Below are 20,098 nucleotides of genomic sequence, written 5' to 3'. Positions count from 1 at the left end.
GGTGGGGGAACAACAGCACATGGTCAGCTTGGGTAGACCATAGTACAAATAACATGTGTGATCACTGTTTAACATCTCCCTTTCCTGATGTTGTGAATATCCCAACCATGAGGCCCAGTGAAAATTACGGAACACATACTATTGGATTGGATATCAGTTGTCCCATGTGGATGTTAACTCTGACCATATACTTCACTATTATTTCCTTGCATAATAGCAGCAGATAGATACATAAGATACCTTATAGTAATCCTTACAATTAGTGTCTACGTTAGAGACTTTCCTTGTGAATGCAGCAGTTGACAGAGCTGTGGCTCTGGGCTGACTGTGTGATGCAAGCAATACACAGCCAATACATGGATATGTACAGGTGGTGTGGGTTGTCTGGAATCAGCTATTTTAATATATGTATGGGAGTAGGAGTAAGGTGTCAGTCCCTGGGGCTATAGGTTATCAGTGAATGGGCTATGCATTGTCTCTTACCCAATGCCAGGTATACTGGGCATGCCTACATCTGCATACAGGGACATCATCAGGGGGATCCTCCTCCATGTCCTCCTGTGAGTTTGGCTGTGATGACCTAGGCACTGGTGAGGGGGCTGTGTATCCCTTCCCTATGCTAATCCTGCTGCAGCTGTTTCCACAGGATCATATTGTGTAGCATAGCACATACTGTGAACATATGTGCATATGTGGCTAGAGAGTACTACAGGGCTCCACCAGATATATCGAGGCACTGGAACTGTGACTTCAGCAACCCAAACACACACACACCGTGATGTTCCTAGTTTGTGCTTATGCCTCATTATGGCATTTTTTTTCTGTGGGTGTGTGTACATTTCTGATGGGTATCATCATCCATGGTTCCAGTGCATAGCCAGCATCCCCCCATTAAATTGCCATGTAGGATGTCTCCACCCCAGCAAACATCTGGTAAAGCTGTGATGCTCGCAAGATATGGGAGTCATGATAGCCGCCAGGGCTGCCAGCACACACATTCATGATAATGTCCTGGGCATTGCACACGACCTGGCATTTGATGGAGTGGTACCCCTTGTGGTTGACATAGATTCTACCTTCCTCACAGGGTGGTGCCTTTATGTGTACATGAGTGCAATCTATGGCACCCAGTACCTCAGGGTAGTGTGCTACAAGGTAGAAGTGTTGCATATTACTGGCCCTCACCTCAGAGGTGAGGGGAAAATAAATGTCCTCACTGGCATGTGGTAGCAACGCATTCAGGAACTGGTGGAGTATCCTGGATGCTGATGCCTGTCAGATCCCCTCATGTCCCCAGTTTGTCTTCGGAAGGTACCTGTGGCTATTATCCTAAGGGCTACACAGAGCTTTGTTTCTACTGGGATGGGTTCCCCTCTGTTGGCTCTGGGCCTGAGTTGATAGCGGAAGAGCTCAGTGAGTTCTTGTAGTATGTCTCTGTCCACCCTGTAGTGCTCTATAATCTCCAGCTCATGTAGCTCCTGGAAGGTTATCCTGGGCCTGAACACTCTTCTCTTTCTCTGCCTAGGTCTACTGTCAGCAGCACCAGCAGCAGCATTGACTTCAGCATCTAATACATACAGATGTTGCAGACCTGCAGCAGCCCTTAGCATTCTTTCAGTTAATATTACCAAGGCTGTACTCCAGTGGTGCAGAGTATGGCGGAAAAATTAGATTGTAGGGTGTATGCATACTTTATAGTGCTCTAATGTAGGTGCTGCCTGCATGAATGGCTACCTGTAATGCAGTGCACATGCCTAATATATCATTGACATCATTTAATGGCCCTAGTTCAAGTTTAGCAAGGGTCAACTCTAATTAATACATCATTGGACTTTTAGATACTCTGAGCACTGCAACACACCACGCAAATGTGCACCCCATAGGTAAACAATGGTTAGAAGTCAGTGCACACACCCCCGACTTGCATGCTCAGCATAGAGGTGTGATGCACAAATAGGAGCAGCTATGCTCCAATCAGCTCAGAAGTTAGCAGACACGCCCTATCCTGATGTCACCCACCTCTTCTGTGGAGACTAACATGGTTCTCTGCCTACATGGAGGGGATTTGTGGACACGATTACCCCATTATGCTAGTCAGTAACTCCACCTCATTTGCATATGGATCCATGCTTACAACCTGGATACTACATGCATACAAGTCCTTCCACGTTAGTAACAGCCCCAATGCACCATTGTAGATACTGCATACAGGGTCTTGTAATACATTTCTGTCTCATTAAATTAATATTTGATTTTTCTATTTTTTTTTAATAAGACATGTTTGTGCACTGCAGCATGCCATACAAATATACCAAGATTATTAAAAACAATAAATTTATTTTAACATATTTACTGTAACTTTTGGGACATGCAGAGTATAGTTTTGCTCATATCTGTGTGTGCTATGCCATTTCTGTCTGACTACAGTTTTACAGCCCTTTTTGTCGGTCTACAGTCCTGTACACAGAATCTTTCCATGTACACTACAGACAGTGACATGGGGTCTACAGGGCTGCCCATCTGCTTGCTGGATTGCTGTACCTGCCTCATTTGCATGAGATTCACCTGCTTATGAGGTGATTTGCATGCCAAGGAAGTTTCAGTGTTGGTGTGCTCATGTGCGCTGCTCAGCAGTGCTTACTGAATCAAAAACAGTTCACGCCCATGTTAACAGCATGGTGCGATGCCTACATGGAAAAAATATGTAGGCTTTATTAAATTCCCCCTTATATCTTTAACTCTCAATGATACAAATTATCAGGGTGTTTAGACCATGCATACCATGACTGAACCACTCATCTGTCTAAAAATGGTATCAATATAATGGTCAAAATTGCACAAAATTAAACAAATGCAAGTTATACAAAACAAGTTGTGTCACACTGTACTAAAACCATTAAGGGTTTTCAGAAAAAAGACTGTTCAATAGCAAAGAGCATAATAAAATTAGAGCAATGCGGGTCAACAGTGATTAGACATGCATGAGTGCCGGCATAGTACAGTGCTATGTAAAGAAATTTACCTACAGTGATAATGATAGTAACCATGCTGTACTGTTACTGATCATGGGACTGAAGGGAATGGTCAGGCAGGTATTGTGCCCAAAACTGTGTATATTCACAGGTGCATTGAAGTACCCTATAGCTACAACAAGCTCAGCACAGTAAAGTGCCCAGTCATATTATCATATAAATGGGGAGAAAACAGGACAGATATGGGGAAAAGCAAGAAGAGGAATGTAAAGAACGACAAGAAGAAGGGAAGATTTGTACCGGAGGGGAAGAATGCTATACGTTTCATGAGTACAGGTGCTCATCGTTTTCAAGAGGAAAGGTAGAGTGAGACAGTAGCAATGGGAGAGTGTGGACAGGCAAACAAATATACAACACAGACAAAGAGGCAACAACAGAAAGATGATAACTGACAGAGGGTGGACAATTACTGATGGGGAGGAAAGGAAGGGGATTATAATGATAGAGGATAAGCAGGAGTGAGATGGGTGTATCAGCCCTGACCAGAGGAAAAAATTACCTCAGAAGAGTGTCACCTCTGTGAATGACATCATGGTAGAGTGCCGGCATTGGTGGGATGATGAATGTGGCTGAAGTGTCTTTCAACAATTCTGTCAGCTATACAAACCAGTGAGCCAGGGTAACAACAATTCAAGCATCCAGTCACTATCCCACCTCAATCCTCACCAACCACCACACTTTGACCCGGGAAGGCCCATATTCAGGAGCTGTCACCCCCCAGAGAGGCGGTCACAGAGAATTCCAGTGAGCACTCCAAGTCCTCTTCCATAGAATGACCTTAACCATTCTTCACAAAGGAAAGTCTATAGGGATGATGGCCAATGCAGAATATTGTTGCCACTGTCTCACCACTGATTGCACCATGGTTAATACTGCAGAAAAAGAAAATAAATGGAGAAAAAAATAGCAAAGCTATAAAAAAAACAGAAAAAAAGAAAGAAAATGTGTGTGTGTGTGTGTGTGTGTGTGTGCATGTGTGTGCGTGCGTGTGTGTGTGTGTGTGTGTGTGTGTGTGTGTGTGTGTGTGTGTGTGTGTGTGTGTGTGTGTGTGTGTGTGTGTGTGTTTCAGTTTATCACAATAGTAAATTACTGTGGGTAATATGCCACATTTACTTAGCAATGTGGTAAGCCTGTGTAGCCTTCTCTGACATGCCACCCTATTTTTGTAGTATCTAATAAGATATTGAAAAACATAAAACAAGCAGTACTCTGCACATTCCAAAGACATGTGTCTGGAGCATTTCTCCTCGAGCCTCTGCTGAAAATAGGCTCTCTCCCAGTCGGACTTTCCCAGTAAACAAATATTAAATAAAATAAATAAATATACTTCATGTTACACCTAATATACTGTGCCAATCCAAGAACAAAATCCTTACAGTATTAATGTGGTTATCTCTCACTTGCCTCCCACTTGTGGAGAAACTGTTGTTGGTACCTTTACAGCTCACTATATTTTTGCTTGGACTGTCCTCTAGAGTGAGTAACACCAGCAGCATCACTGCACACCCTGGTACATGTTGCCAGGTATAGATTTTGTAAAGGTGACCCACCCTTATACTCCCTCATCACGTGTTCTCTACTGTCCCTGTGCAGGAAGTAAAGGAGGTTTTTACACCTATTGCTGCTCCATGTGATCTAGGTCTAATCTAGATGAAAAGGTGTATACATGATTTCATGCACTGGATACCACAAAATGCTCATCAATGGGCAACAAGGGTTCATGATGCACATCAACAGAAGCATGATGCAAATTGACATGAGCATGGCCAGGCTATGCAGTGACTGTGCGTGAGCACACACCATGCATGTCTTCCTAGCCTGGCAATGAACAATCATGAGTATCAGAGCATGGTATATGTCAGATAAGACATCATATTGTAGGTATAGGTTCATCATAGGTAGGTACTAGGCTATTGGCCCTAGGGCCTATATAAGTCTAGCCAAAGGTACCCTGGCTTTCATCACCCAAGAAAATAATTTTCCTGTGCCACTGTCGAGCAGAGCCACAGAAGTGATCCCCGGGGTGAATTTCCTATCTCCCATCCAATCATCAAGATTTTTCTTGAACAGTGCTAATGAGGAGCTTTGTTTGATATAGGTAGTTTGTTCCAGAGTATGGGAAGTCTCTGGGACAGGAATCTATCCCTCCAGCATGTTCTGTTTATTGTGGTGACGAGGTTTAGGTCCCTAGAGCATGTTGCTCGTAGGGATTGGGATTTCTTTAAGTGGAGCATGTCTAAAAGCTCTGGGTTTGACATAGCTTTGTGTGTTAGGCAGAGATCGCCTCTGAGTAGGCGATATGCAAGAGAGTAAAGCTGCAGTTTTTTGAGATGGTCTGCATAGGGAATCTCTTTGAGGCCGGTAATCCTCTTTGTGAGGTATTACTGGGGCCTTTCCAGTTGTTGTAGATGTCTTGTGAGGTGCATACCAAAAGGGGCATTGTACTTTATAATGGGTCTAATGAGTGATGAGTAGAGGGGAACAATGACCTCTTTTTTCCTGGATGAGAAACCTTTTGTGATGAGGTGTGCCACATAGAAGGATTTCCTGACTACTGTGGCGATGTGATTATCAAAGGAGAGACTACTGTCCACCTGTGTCCCAAGGTCTCTTATCACACTTTCGGTGTTAAGTAGACTACCACCTATGTGGTAGTTCATGGGTACTGAGTTTTTACCAAAAGGAATGACAATGCACTTTTTGGCATTGAGCTTGAGGCCATGGCTTTGACACCAGGCATCTGTCTCAGCAAGTCCCTTTTGTAGGATGTCCACATCTTTTGGAGTTTTGATTATGGCTCCTAGTTTGCAGTCATCTGTGAACTTTGTTAGCCAAAGACCTTCTGTATTGGCCTGTACTTCAGAGAAGTAGATACCAAACAGGAGAGGACCCAGGACTGAACCCTGTGGTACTCCACTTGTCATTGGTCTGAAGCTGGATTTGGAGTCTGCTACTTTCACAGTGTGGGTTCTGTCAGTGAGCCAGTTGGCAACCCATCTTGTAACATAGGGATTTATACCCAGTTTAGTGAGTTTATCTATAATTCCAGAGTGGGGGATGGTGTCAAAAGCCTTGGCGAGATCTAGATAGGCTGTGTGAACCACCTTACCCTCATCTACGGCTTTAGTGACTGCTTCAAAGAAGTCTATCAGGTTTAGGAGACATGATCTGCCTTTTACAAACCCGAACTGGGTGGGTTCCTGAGTTTGGAGATTACCAATGTCATTGTTTATAAGTTCCATGGTGATACGCTCCATAGCCTTGCAGACTAGGCTCGTTAGGCTAATGGGGCGGTAGTTTCCGGGGTCTGTGGTGGCTCCCCCTTTGTGGAATGGGATAACTGTCACTGTGTGCCATTTAGTGGGCACATAGCCTGAGGTGAGGCTATGATTGAACATGGTACTTAGGTGGGGTGCCAGTTTGTTCTGTAGTTCATGTAGAACACAGCCTGGGATGTCGTCAGGTCCCATGGATGCTGTGTTCTTGGCTTTGGATAGTGTGTTTTTTACCTGTGCAGCCGTGATTACAGGAACTCTGCATTCTTCTGGTATAGAGATGGGCCCTTTAGGGGATGACAGAAGGGCAAAGTTAGCACTGAACCTATCTGCCAGGATGTTGGCAATATCCGTTGGTTCTGTATATTTAGTGCCATTGTGCTGTAACTCAAAGCAGATCTGAGTGTTGCCATTGAGATTCTTGACATAGCTATAGAATGCTTTGTGGTTGTCTTTAGAGTCAGTGGCGATTTTGTTTTCATAACTAGCTTTGGAGGATTTTATGAGGGATCTCAACTTCTTACTGAAGCTGACCAGGGAGTTTCTCCAATCATGGGATTTTACTCTTTTTTGCAACAGTTTCTTTCTTCTGTTGTAGAGTTTGTTTATGGCAGGGGACCACCAGATTGGCTTCCTTTTTTTGGAGGATAGCATCTTGGTTCTTTTAGGGATTGCATGATCCATGCACTCATTTAAGTGCTTGTAAAGTGCATTTGTGTAGGATTCAGCAGTCATACCTCTATTGTCCGTCAGCATGGGTGTTGGGTATAATTCATTAAATTCTGCAAATTCACTTAATTAGCATCATTATGCACTAGACGGCCTGTTTTAGCAGAATAAAGACCATAGTTGCCATATTTCATGGCCCGTTACAGTAAGCAACTTAAAGAATCAGACTATAGCAGATATTAGAGTGTGCTACCATATAGACAAACTAATAGTTACAGGACCACTGGAATTTTAACTTTAGACTGCAATGAGCATACAGTGGTAAGTAAAAGCAATCCCACAGTGCAGTGGAGCATGTATGGTAATTCTGCTGATTTTTTACAAGACCCTGCTCAATGGAAAAGTCGCTTATACATTTCATTCTCTGTAAGTGACTCTCCCATTTTATAAGGCTCAATTATAATCATTCAGACTTCAGCCTTCTCTGTTTGTTATAAATCAACAAACTAATAAAAATAACTATACCCCACAGGTGTAGAAAACTAGTTTCAAGTAAAGCACTGCCTAAACTTTCTTGCTCCAGATTAATTTCCCTTCCTTGGTTGAGTATTCTTATTCATACTTCATGTGTTCTCCTTGGTTCAAGCTATAACAGCTCCGAATTACAACAAACAAAATGAGTCACATATTTACATTCTTAGGCCTGAACTTCATATCAGAAAACAATCTCTGATTATCTTTACAGCCAGTCTGTCAAGTGAACATTAATTATATCTCCCCTAGGAAGAATCATCTATTGGCAATATCAGAAGACAGTGGCACATCAGGAATTCAGCCTTCCATAAGTAGGTCAGTTATGCAGACTCCTTACATTTCTAATAGACTTTATCGACTGTAAGGCCAGGTTTCATTAGTTTACTTGAGTGTCTATTAATCTGTGAATCTTATAAACAAACTCCTAACACAAAACAATGCACACTTTACAATGTGTCTTCATACTGTAGTTACCCACAATAAATATAGAACCACAACATACAGACTGTCCATGCCATTACCAAAAACTGCAAACTAGAAGTTAGTCTTTTGACAGGACATCATTTACTATTCCATCTACTGTGACACAACTGATATTCACCTGCTCGGGTAGTGTTGCAGTACTTTGGAATCTACCCAAATGTAAAGAGAATGTAGTTGTTTCACCTACTTACTGTAGCAGTAGATCTTTGAGGACAGATTACTGTAACAGTAGAGTTTCTGAGGACAGATTACTGTAACAGTAGAGTTTCCCTCCATCCTCTCCCTGCATAGAATTTATATACATTTATTCAGCTTGTTCTCTAATATTACAGATGCCTGCCTTATTACTATTGTACTGGTGACTTCAGGATCCTTCATTAACAGATTCCTCTAGCCCCATTGTCTATGCCCTAACAGGTTCTCTGGTGGGACCAATGTGGGAAGGGTCTCCCTTCAGGGGAGAGGTCCTGCACACAGATACCCCTCTCTGTGTAGTCTCTAAGGGTACACACCTGCCAGCACTGAAGAGAAAACCATTATACTTCAGCCTGGTGAGGGATTTTTCCTTGTGCTAAATCCCACCCCCACATGCTGACACTGATAGGCTGGATGGGCTATGTGGACTAGCTTGCACACATCCTCTGACCTGGGCTCATTGGGCAGCTAAATCTCGGCTGTTCTTCAGCTTCCAACCTGATGTCATCTCTCTGGGCTTTGTCATCTGAGTTCCACTAGACAGACATCCAGCTTGGTCCCCCCCAGGATAGGTATGTCTATCCACCATGTCATCTCCATCAGACACCCAATCTACTAATCAAACTGAGGCCACCTGGGTCGCACCACTTCATCTCTCTACACCACTAGGCTGGTACCTGCATTATTATTATTATTATTATTATTATTATTATTATTATTATTATTATTATTATTATTATTATTATTATTATTATTATTATTGTTGTTGTTCTTTTGTTGTTATTGTTATTATTGTTATCATTACTATTATTATTATTATTACTGTGATCTATTATAGAGATATTTTGTGCAAATCATAACATTTTTGAGGATTTTTTTTGTCTATATGTTATGACTACTGGTTAGCAGGGGTTTTGTCTACCACAAACATATTTCCCTACAGGACACGTAGTCTCAAAGTGGCTGGCATCGTAAAGGACACTGTATGACATATAATGGAGTCCCACACCACCTGTGCTAGTGTTTGCAGTACTATGAAACCAGCATTCGCTGTTCCAAGAAAGGCAGCCACTGGATATTAAAATCCAGACAGAAAAGCATACACAAAGCATTGGTGAACTTAAATGTTATGATGTACTGCGGGTAAAGGAAGAACTGCAATGGAAAACTCATAGGGACTGATCAGATAGAATTTGAAACAAACTCATCTGTACTCAAAGATCGATTCTTACTGAAAATGCATTATACCCCTGTATTCCATTCACTTGTGCTTATTTCTGTTATCACTGATAACATACCAGTGCTGATAATTTCAACATCTTTTACTGCTGTCTTCAGTACAAAAAATGTAACAGACATATTTCATATTTTGTTTTTACCATCTACTTGGTCAAAGTGTTGCATCTGGAATCATGACCTTGCTGAATACAGTAGGCATATGGTTGAATAACTCACTGCACAAAGACTAGAAAAAAACAATCAGGGTAATTCAATAAGCCCTACACAAAGCAATTCTCCATATAGGAATAGTCTTTTGGCCCGAACACGGAATATGGTCACCAAGTGATCCAGGAAACAGGGCTGGAGGCGTGCACGAGTGTGAGGACACTGTGCAAACATGGATGTGTTCACAGAATGCAAATCACCTCATTTGCTGGTGAAAACCATGCAAATGAGGTGATAATCTGATTCAGCAAGCAGAAAGGCATCCGTGTAGGTGCCGTGTCTGCAGGAAAAATGTACGCGGTTACAAACCGTGTACCGGACTATAAAATTTAAACAGGGGCTGTAACAACCCTAATAAAAGGTTATTTTTGTGACAGTAGCCATGGAAATGGCCAAATCTATGGCCATTGACATCAAAAAGTAATGCAATATATGAAAAATGTATCTTTTTTTAATGCATATGCCATGTTTAAGAGGCACTCAGCAGCGCACAAACATGCTATTTAAAAAAAAAATAAAATGTGTAAAATATGAAATATAAAGGTATACAAAGTTATTGCATTATAGTGGCCAGCATGCAGAGTCATACAATGGCAGGTTGTAGTGGTAGCTAAGGAAATAGTCCCTGGTGTAGTGCTGTATCCAGAGTATACGCAATTAGGTGTATGTAAATCAGCTAGGGTTACTGAATCGCAAAAAGGACCACCGTGTCTGCAGGTACTAATGGTGGTAGGGCTAGAACTGTGTTGGTGTAAGCAGAACAGATAGGTACCATCAAAAGGGGGGTGTTATGGCATATGTAAGCAGAATGGAGCTTAGCGGTATCTGTATGAGCCCAGATAAGCAGAGCTAAGCAGGGGTATGTGTCTGAGGTTGTTAAGATCCCACAGCACATATTTTAGCTAGTTAAAGAAAAGCTAAGCATGCCCATGTACAGGGGAGGGTCTAAACTGCTGAACAATGTTTACACTAGCTCCACGGGTTTGCATGGAGTGCCGCAGGGTTTAGAAGTAAAACAAATTAAAAAAATAAAAAAATAAAAAAAAATAAAAGGAAATAGCCTGGGAAAGCCATTCAAGTATAAATGACTGATAAGCCCTGTTCTGCAGATACTGGCTCATTCAAACCCTCAATAATATAGTTGGCAGGTAGAATGTATCATAGTCAGTCAATCACACAGGCAGCATCTGCAGCAGGCCAATATAAAGTATGCATACACCCATCAATCTGATTTTTCCCACATACTCTGGACCATTGGCGTACACACTTGGGAATTGTAACTGACAAAATGATAGTGACTGCTGCTGCGCTGCTACATCTGTATGCGCTACAGGCTGAGGTCAGTGATGATGATGATGCTGACAATAGTCCCAGACTGAGGAGAATAACAGTGTTCAGCCCCAGGGTAACCTTTCAGGGGCTACATGAACTGGAGATAGTAGAGCGCTACAGGGTGGACAGGGACATACTACAGAAACTCACCGAGCTCTGCCTCCCTCACCTCAGACCCAGAGCCAACAGAGGGAACCCATCCCAGTGGAAACAAAGATATGTGTAACATTCAGAATACTAGCTACAGGTACTTTCCAAAGACCTACTGAGGACATCATGGGGGTCTCACAGGCATCCGGATCCAGGGTACTCCACCAGTCCCTGGATGTCATGTTAGCACATGCCAGTGAGTATATTTATTTCCCCAACACCCCTGAGGAAAGGACCAGCAATATGCATCTCTTCCACCATGTAGCACACTACACAGAAGTACTAGGTGTCATAGACTACACTCATGTGCACATAAAAGCACCACCTGGTGAGGAAGGTAGAGTCTATGTCAACCACAAGGGGTATCACTCCATCAACTGCCAGGTTGCGTGCAATGCCCAGAGCATTATCATCAGTGTGTGTGCTGGCAGCCCTGGCAGTTATCATATCTCCCACATCTGGCACGCATCACAGCTGTACCAGGCATTTGCCAGGGGGGAGATCCCGTACGGCCATCTAGTGGAGAATGCTGGTTATACACTGGAACCATGGATGATGACACCCATTAGAAATGAACACACTCCAACTGAAGAATGCCATAATGAGACATACTCACAAACTAGGAACATCATACAGCATGTGTTTGGGCTGCTCAATTCATGGTTTCACTGCCTTGATATATCTGGTGAAGCCCTGCAGTAATCTCCAGCAACATTTTAATAGTATCTGCCATGCTACACAATATGATCCTGTGGAAACAGCTGCGGCAGGAACATCACAGGGAAGGGAGACACAGTTCCCCACCATTGCCAATGTCCCCATAGGCACAGGGGGACTCGGAGGAGGAACCCCCTGAGCCTGTCCCTGTAGGCAGACATAGGTGTGCCCAGTACGACCTGGCCTTGGCAAAGAAGCAATGCATAGCACATACACTGACAACCTAGGGACAAAGGGACTGACACCTCACTCCAACTCACATACACACAGTAAAATGGATGCCAGCCACATCACACTACCTATACCTTACCATATATATGCTGTGTACTGCATGCATCTGACAGAATCAGCCCTGAAGCACTGTCCTTTCAACTGCTGTGGGCACAAGGTAAATCACTCTTCTTAACAACAAATTAATGGGGTAGTAGACTGTGGTAGCATATGTACGGTATTGCTGCATGTATGCAAGGGAATGGAGTGGGCTATCAGGGTAGCAGCAGACAACAGACAGCTTTGTGAGACAACAGGAACTGTCTGCCAAATGCTGGCTGCCCCAGAATGTGCAGTAGGCCCCAAGCCACCAAAACCCATGTAATATGTGTGGGACTTACAAACAGTGGGGTCATAGAACAGATGCATGGATGTCAATGTTGGAGTCCCATAAATGCCTCTCAACCTCTTAGAGCAAGAAATCTGTACAAAGCCATAAAGAAATGTGTGCCAAAGGCCCAAAACAGGGAGAATTGTTAAATACTACTCTTACAAATATAGAACGTTTATAGATTAAAAGGTTTTGCAGTAGAATGAATTATCTGAAGGGTTAGAGGTCTGAAACTCAAATGTCTGTCATTACCTTCTAACTTCATTCTTTAATGATTTGCCAGTAATTTTCCAGACAACCACAATTTTATGAGAAATGGAGCCAAAATGTGAGCCAAACATTTGGGCATTCTGTGAAAATCTGTACAGGTGAGAGGTATGGTCCCATACCCCCCACACCCTGTCTTCCCATAGAACTGCTGTAACAGCAGCAGGCCACATGTTCCCAGGGCTGCCCAATCAACTTGCTAACATGTTCCATTTACACAATATGCATAGGTCAATGTTGTATGTATGTGTGTGGTTAATAGTGTCAGGAAGTAAACAGCACTGACTGGTGGCTGTTGTAGCTCACTGGGCTAAGTACATTACTGTGGGTGACACAGTCTATGGTTCAAAACTGGTTGTTCCTACTGTTTTGCATGTCAGCTACACCTATGGTAGGTGCTCCACAGGCTGTCTAGACATCAATATTTGTTACTGCAGGAAAGCTGGACAATGGAGGGACAGGGGGCCACAGATATGGACAGTACACAGCTCTGAGTAACCTTGATGATGCCTACTAGAACAGCAGGTTGTGACAAGTTAGTCTAATGCCATGATACAGAGGCTGCCACGTAACTGTGTCAGTACCCACAATGAGTCAGTGGGCACCATCCATATCCGACAAATGTCAGGGTTGCTCAGAATGTCCACACATATGCCTCATATATCTGTTCTGTTTGTCATAACATTGCAATTGTCTGGCAAACTATTGGCAAAACAATACAGGTTGATGTGAAAACATCATTGACAGACAGTTGAGATGCGGACTTCATATCCATAAGAAAATGCAAGCTATTACAAAACCAGTCTACCAACTGTCTATGTTTGGAAGAGCAATATTAAGATGCTGTCCCCATGTCTGGGCCTGTGTTCGACTGTGCTATATGGCCCTGTCAAGATGTGTGCCTGTAAGAGTTTGAGAGGTATGGCCAACATGTAGCCTTAGAAAAACAGTACAACACAAACTGTAAGAGGAGCAGAGCAGATGTATGGGCACAACGCTGGCCAACCTGCTAAACAAATAATCCAAAACAGGAATCCAGGCACCTCGTACCTGGAAATAATCCAATAATCCAAGTTATAATGTAAAAAACCTTTTAATGTGAGTGCTTTCATTCACATAAATAAAATGAACTTCTTCAGACAAATAAAAGGCATTCAAATGAGCACTTAAATACATTTCCTGATTCATGACATCACAAACTCACCCTAGGAAGTCATGTGATTATAAATTTCCCATAGTTCATTCATAAACACATTATTATTATTCATGTTTGATATAAAATAAATCCAAACAATATGTATAGATATGTATGTATGTATATATATATATATATATATATATATATATATATATATATATATATATATATATATATATATATATATAAAATATGTTAATGTATAAACATAAATAGGAATAAACAGGAATAAACACTTTAAATCTTTTGTGATTTTTTTCCTATTATCTTAAAAGTGACTTTAATTTTAAAATACATTTCAAAGAGCAGTAATCATTTAGTGTGCATTGAGCCTTAATTGCCGCAAAACCTCATTCTCCTCAAGCCTCAAAGTCCATGGACCCCCCCCCCCCTGTAGTTTGCTCAGTTACCAAGTATTTAAACTGATGATTCGGTTCATTCATCATATGCCTGGCCTAAAGCATTCATAGTGTTTTGTTTGTTAATGCTATACTGGTGTTCGTAAATTCTTTGTTTAAAATGTCTCTTGGTTTTCCCCACATAAAAACAGATGGATGACTGACACTGTGCAAGGTAGACTACCCCTTTTGTGCTGCAGTCAAATCTACCCTGCAGCTTGTATTGTTCACCCAAAACCGTGAAAGATGATGTTGTCTGCATACATTTACAATACGGGCATCTATCACATTTCCTCATGCCTTTATTAGGTATACAGAGTTTCACATTCCTTTCCAGGATAGATTTAATATTGCCCCCCCCCCCCTGCATGTAATTTTAGGTTTTTCCATCAGTTTGGACCTAAGTTTAGCATCTTCATTTATAAGGGCCCAATTTTTAATCAAGATGTTCCTGAGGGCACTTGCATCCCTGGAAAAAGTTGTTATAAAACTAACATTAAATTTGTTTTCTATCCTAGGATTCATGTCTATTATGGTATTCTCCATCTCCCCATTAACTTCAACTATGTTCCTGTTCAAAATGGGTACAGTCAGCGGTGTGCAACCCTGTGTGTGATGTTACAGCTTCTACCTCAGTCATACCACAACTACATAAGAGCAGCAACTGTTGACAAATCCTACGACTAGAGTAGAGCAGTACAAAGGGCCACATATAAGGGGAAGGAGGAACCACTGGCCACACAAACATAGAATATGCACACTAGAACACTTTGTGCAGTAGCATGGGTTCCCTGCAGCGTATGCAGTCAGTAGACACATGTCTGTCAGTGGTTCCACACATTAATCTCTACTGATTTGCCACTGACATACCAGGACATCACAGTGCTGTGCAAAATGTACCTCACATATTATGCAAAACACTGCTCAGTCCAATACACTCTGTACCCCCCCAGAGATGACCCAGTTAATAAGGATAGCACACAGCCAGGAGATCCCTCAGCTAGTATATCAGTGAGGTGTTGGACTGTTTACAGAGGTTCATCAGCTAATCAGCAGTAGCACACAAAATTATGGACTGGAATACAGGCAGGTCTGGACTGGTGTCCCACAATTACTATTGATGGTCATACTGGGCATGCTCCTACACTTAGCTACTTTCAGCCAGTGTCTGAACCCACATCTGACTATAGAACTGCGATGTACATATCTCCCTTCTGCATACAGACAGCTATGTCCACCTTAACTGTCTATCCCCACCCCCATGAGTCATGTTTACCCCCATCTATCCATATGTGGTACAAATAAGATTTATCTGGATCTGTTGAGTGTGATAAACATACAGATATATAGGTAACATATAGAAATATATCATTTACAGAGAGGCAGAGACAGGGGAGAGAGAGAGAGAGAGACAGAGAGAGACAGACAGACAGACAGAGACAGACAGACAGACAGAGATGCTGGAAGGTATAGCCTGATGTACTCCAGCAGCCACATGTACACCAATTTTAACCAGTGGCATGTGCAAAAACTATGATGAGGCCCATTTGGTAACAGTAGTTAGGGAGGGATTGTAATCTCACATCAGTCACTGTGTGTGTGTGTGTGTGTGTGTGTGTGTGTGTGTGTGTGTGTGTGTGTGTGTGTGTGTGTGTGTGTGTGTGTGTGTGTGTGTGTGTGTGTGTGTGTGTGTGTGTGTGTGTGTGTGTGTGTGTGTGTGTGTGTGTGTGTGTGTGTTTCTGTATGTATTACATGTACAGCAAAATACACACACCCAACAGGCCTATGTCTGTGTAATGGCCACCCATATTTTGGCTCTGTGACTACAGTCCTCCACAACAGTGGTCTCCCTGTCAGCAGCTACTGATGTTATCCATGCCAACAGCACTGGCAGGCACTCTCTGCATGTGTAATTGCTGGGGTTTATATTATATGCACGAAAACTGAGACAAAACCAACAAACAAATACTATCACTAACTGTTGTATGTAGGGGGGCAAACCCCCCTGCACCCCTTACACCCCTCTACCTAAATATACTATCTCCGAGATCGCACTCCATTGAAGCAAAGGGAAGAATTCCCTACGGCGGTCTCCATTCATAACTTCAATATTTTGAATATTCGCTCTTTATGTGATGCTCAATATGTGTACGTGCGATTCATTTTTCATGCATATAATACACACCCTAATTGCTGTTGCACATGCGATAAGTACATAGTGTTATAGTGTAGATAGATAGGTAGTGGTTCTTTTCCCAACAATGCCAACTGTGTGTGTGTGTTTTGTGTGTGTGTGTGTGTGTGTGTGTGTGTGTGTGTGTGTGTGTGTGTGTGTGTGTGTGTGTGTGCGTGTGTGTGTGTATAACTATATTCTCGTGTGGTTTTCTGTATTTCCTGCATATGTGTGTGTGTGTATAACTATATTCTCTTGTGGTTTTCTGTATTTCCTGCATATGTGTGTGCAATGGCAATACCTTTTGAGACCTCTTCCACCCTATTAACCCCATTACCCTACTTTACAGGGCCTGCTGATGTCATCCACCTTAGATGCACCATTGGACACTCTCCGGGCATATACGCTCTGTGGCACATGCAATAAGGACATTGCACTATAGTATATACAAGTAGATAGGTAGGAGTTCTCATTTCAATACTGCCAACTGTGTGTGTGTGTGTGTGTGTGTGTGTGTGTGTGTGTGTGTGTGTGTGTGTGTGTGTGTGTGTGTGTGTGTGTGTGTGTGTTGGTTATACCATTCTGAGGCCTGTTCCACCCTTCTGACTCCCCTCCATTGCATTAATTTTCAGGGCCTGTTGATGTCATCCACCTTAGATGCACTGTTTGACACTCTGCAGGTCATACCTCTCAACTGTACAGAGTTTTGCAGAATGTCCAGATGTTTGCCTCATATTTGATCTGTGTCTCATAAAATTGTGGTTTCCTGGCAAATCATTGGTAAATCATTAAGAGTTGAAGTCTGAAAATAATGACAGACATCTGTGTCAGACATCATAACCTTCACAAAAGTAATGCTAATACGAAACCTGTCACTCTGTCAGTTATCCAAGTTTGAAAGAGCAATATGTAAAAACTGTCCCTGTTTTTTGGCCTGTATCCCCCATTATTGAAGGCTTTGTCCACATTTATTGTTCTAAAAGGCTGAGAGGTATGCCACAGGCATATAAGCTCCACGGCACATGCAATAAGGACATAGCACTATAGTAAATACAAGTTGACAGGTAGGGGTTCTAATCTCAATACTGACAACTGTGTGCGTGTTGGTGTCTGTGTATGCATATTCCCTGGTAGCAGCATGGTTGTCTTGCCTGTGTGTGTACAATGCTTATATCATTTTGTGTGCCTGTGTATCCTGTTAACTCCACCATCACCAACCTATTCATGGCCTACAGAGGTCATCCACCTTAGATGCAGAGTTACACATTTTCAAACACAATAGCACTGTGGCGAATGCAATATGTATGGCGGGCTATAGTGTACATAATTAGATAAGTGCTGTAATTCCAAAACTGGCAACTCTCTGTGCATGTGTGTTGGAATGCATGTCCCCCTGCAGGTGTGTGTGTGTGTGTGTGTGTGTGTGTGTGTGTGTGTGTGTGTGTGTGTGTGTGTGTGTGTGTGTCATGGTTATACCATTTTAAGGGCCTGTTAGCCCCCCAGTGGCAATCCTGAAAGCATCTTGTTATCCACCTGAATAGTAGTGGCACACACTGCAAAACTCTATAAGCTCTGTGGTATGTATATCCCCTTGCAGCAGTGTGCCTATGTTAGGGCTACAAACATACCTCTTGACTCCTTAGAGAAAGACATCTGGAGAAAGCCATACAGAAAAGTGGGACAAATCCCAAATATTAGGGTCAATCTTTAATATTGCCCTGACAAACATACAATGTAGATAGCATAACAGGTTGTGCATTTGCATGCATTTTCTGAAGGATATAAAGTCCAACAGGAAGATATCTGTCATTATTGTGTAATGTCAGTCTTTAAAGATTTCACACTACTTCACCAGGAAAACCACAATGTCATGCCAAATGGAACAAAAATATGTGCCAAACATCAGCACATTCTACAGAAATCTGTAGAGGTGAAAGGTAAGACCACCACCTGTCCCACTCTGCAAGTTGCAGTCTATGTTTAGCCAAGTGTGACCTGTGACAATGACACAAACAATACAGAGGTCCTCAGAGTGTCGGATAACAAACATTTCCTAAGGTTTTCTACTACTTGCGTAAAGCATTTATTTAACATCAGAAGCACTTTAATGTTATGAGAAGTAGCATAACCTACAGTAATGTGACACAAAGAAGCTGTCATATTGGCAAACCCAGGGAAGTCCTGTCTGTTGCATTTGCTGTGGGTTACGTAATGTCCTGCCAACTGTCACGATACTACAAGATGTGTCCCACATTCCACATTTAATAAGGTGGTAACCCTACTCTTTGTTGTCTATTTGTGTACAATATGTAGACATGTGTAGGCCCTGTGAGTAGCTGCCACCCCCAATGACCCACATGTATCTAGGCATGAATGCTAACTTCCACCTCCCACATATGTAGGTACTGCCTAAGGCTATGGCAACTGTAAGTAGTGTGCTGTCTGTCATTGACCTACAAACTGATGTTAACACATTGCAATGGGGTCATACAGCAGGTATGGAAGGTCCTGGCCTCCAGCTGAATGCAGAAAATAGTACCATCATACCATATGGCGAGGACATGGACCCATTATTTCCCACATCAATGGCAACCCTATAAACACACAAACTGTGTTGACAGGCTTGGCTACTCAGGTTCATAACACTGTTGCATTCATCCATCAAGTAGTGACAGTGGTCAGAAAAAGCTTGGACGTAGTTCACCACATAGGTAAAGGGACTGCATCCAGACAAAAGGTGGACATTACCTCTGTATAGTCATCTGTAAGTACAACAATACATTATCATCATGGCTGGTCTGGTATGTACCTACGCAGACATCTACACCAACTGGAAAGGCTATGTTAACAACCACAAAGGTTATCAATGGCCTTCAACATCTGTTCCATGCAGATAGCCTTGAATCAGTACTGCCCCACTCAGTATCAGACAGGTTGTCCACAGATGGGCTGTGGCATACCTAGATGGCAATGTTGTGCTCAACCATTTAACAGCTGCCCCATATATGTGAGTATAACTTTATGCGCATTACCGGCACAACAAGCCTGAATCACATATGAGACAGCAAAATAAACCTCCTGGAGAGAAAAGTTTGTCTCCCAGAGGCTGCCCTGTTTCAGGAATGCATTCCTCAAACATGTCAAACACAGTACCATGCAGACCCTCATCAACTGCTTCAAGGTTGAGTGGATGGGAAAAGAAAACATCTGTCCCAAGGGTCCAACCTGTGTCCAGCAATGCCAGGGGCAACAGGTGCTGATCGATGATTCTATTGGGGATAAAGTAATGGCTAGGCTTGTAAGGGACCCAGAGCCAGTAGTCTAGTAACCTTCTCTGTACCTATGAACATGTGATCCTATGGAACACCCAGGTGACATTAATCAAGAGTAGCATGCTGTGTCAAGGGGTATGCATGCAAGGATATGCTGTCTGTCCCCATTGCCCCTCACACACTGTTCCATGCATATGCACCTAGGTGAATATGCACATATACAGCCATACCTTGGTGATGAAAAAGTCTCTGCATTGGCACTCTACCATTCTGAGCTTCTGTAATGGCATCAGCTCACCATGACTTAGACACACAGACACCTGGAATAGAAACAGAATAAGGTGTGTGAAACAACA

This window comes from Protopterus annectens, chromosome 7.part1, assembly GCF_019279795.1.
Source record: "Protopterus annectens isolate FY-2018-M chromosome 7.part1, PAN1.0, whole genome shotgun sequence".
Classification (NCBI taxonomy): Eukaryota; Metazoa; Chordata; order Ceratodontiformes; family Protopteridae; genus Protopterus; species Protopterus annectens.
The sequence above is the reverse complement of the archived record's forward strand: the minus strand, read 5'-3'. Positions refer to the sequence as shown.